The sequence below is a fragment of the Tupaia chinensis genome, unplaced genomic scaffold, assembly GCF_000334495.1.
Source record: "Tupaia chinensis unplaced genomic scaffold, TupChi_1.0 Scaffold140564_1, whole genome shotgun sequence".
NCBI classification, from domain to species: domain Eukaryota; kingdom Metazoa; phylum Chordata; class Mammalia; order Scandentia; family Tupaiidae; genus Tupaia; species Tupaia belangeri.
The window spans coordinates 18,506-20,501 of record NW_006200439.1 but is presented as its reverse complement, the minus strand read 5'-3'; the positions used below and the strand labels follow the sequence as shown (position 1 = coordinate 20,501).

General features: G+C 33.5%; 1 pseudogene; it reads left to right on the top strand.

The window, feature by feature from the left end:
* The window catches only part of LOC106736460 (zinc finger protein 25-like), a 62,914-nt pseudogene that overhangs the window by 50,245 nt on the left and 10,673 nt on the right, over positions 1–1,996 (top strand).

Here is a 1,996-nt window from a genome sequence, read left to right as displayed (position 1 = left end):
AAATTAGTAAAAATTTTTCTGCTCCCCCCCCCTTTTTTTTTTAGATGAGTTCCCTGTTCAATATTCTTATTTCTCTGTGATTTGATGTAGGTGGTCACATCACAACTTGGTTTTAACCCTATTATATCTTGGTTTTAACTGTATTATATCTTTCAGAGTATCCTTAGTCTGCAATCTGTGGATGGCAATTAAACTGTAAATCTGGTTATATAATGTATCACTTCTTTTGGCTTTATATTATTTATACTCGGTGTTTTAGCAAATGATAAAATGATATTTATCTTTATTTGGACTCTATCAATATTTTTGAATGTACAACTGCAGTATAAAGATGCTTGTAAATATACTTCAACTTATGAGTAATTAACAGTGTGCACATAAAATGTTTTATTGGAATTAGGATAAGGATTTACGTACAAAATCACTTTGTAATCAGTTCCTTAAACACCTTTACTGACCGTGTCTTCCGTCACAGACCAGGAATACTCACCTAGATATACTGTTTCTACTTTCATTAATATTAGGAATATACTTTGTGCTTTCATAGGAAGACTGCTATAGTTCCATTCTCATAAGAACATTTACATACATGTTCTTAACATCATTGACTTGAAGCACAAATTGATAATACAGACAAAAGGAAAAAAACATCTTTCTATTTTTTTAGACTAGTTCCCATCAACTTGTGTCTAACTTACTTAATCTAATACTCTAGATATGTATTTATACTTATGTGTTTGTATGAGATAATAAACACCTTGACATAGCAGAGTATTTATTATGCTTTCATCCCTTGCAGCAAAACCATTTGGAGATCTCTGAAGAAATACTTGTAATAAATTTAGCAATGAATAAGATAGCAAAGAGATAGAATATTTGTACTTTGTTTTTTTCTCCCTTTACAAAGAGTTCAGAAACATACAGAGGAACAAGCGTATACAAACATACAGAGAAAGTAAAATTGCCATGTTATGCTCTATTTCTCAGGACTAATGTGGGGAAATATACTTTTCCAGGGGTTCATATCATTTGAGGATGTTGCTATGGACTTTACCTGGGAGGAGTGGCAGGACCTGGAAGATGCTCAGAAGATTCTATACAAGGATGTGATGCTGGAGACCTACAGCAACCTGATGTTTTTGGGTTAGTGGAACTCCCATGAAGCTCTCTGAAGTAATTACTGTCTCCTTTTATAGTAAATGTACAAGAGTTTCATAGTGTTTAATGCTATTTAGGAGTGAAATTTTATTCAGTGGTTAATGTGAGTGGCACACCTCTTTAACAAAATGACCAAATCAGTCCTTTATTGCAAAGCTGATAAAGCTAAACCGTTGTTACTCTTTTTTTCAGATATTTTTTTTTCCATCCAAAATACACTATGTATTGGCTCAATCAAGCACATCAACATACATGTTTTTAGCAAATAATTTTCCAATTCTTATGTCTTGTACACTTTGTTTTTTGTTTTGTCATCCATGATTCCTTATCCCTCACGCTCTCCCCCCTCCCCCCCCATTGTCTCTGGTATCCATGGTTGCTTTCTATGCCCCCCCCCATATAGCCATATGATTGATTTGCTAATGAACTTAATTAGCCTAAATATATCCAATAGCTAGCACAGCTGATATATACCTATACATGAACCCAAGTCTGACTTTAGGCATAAACCCCAGTGAGTAGAATGAACATATTATAAAGTAGTATCCAGCTAGGACTATATAGCTTACTGCAGTCATCAAATAGGCATTTTTTAAAAAAATTTCGATACAGTTTTACCGTTTTTTTTTTTTCTCTTAACATTCACTCCCTGAGCATCATCACAACGTACTAAATGTGGTTTCCTATCTAGAATAAACTGCATAGTGGCTTAATCATGCATGTTATCATCAATAATATTCTATTTTTACTTTCATACATATGTATACGTATATATATGTTCTTTACCCCATGTTTGATCCTCTGCCCTTTCCCACTCTCTTATTACACTATCTCTGCT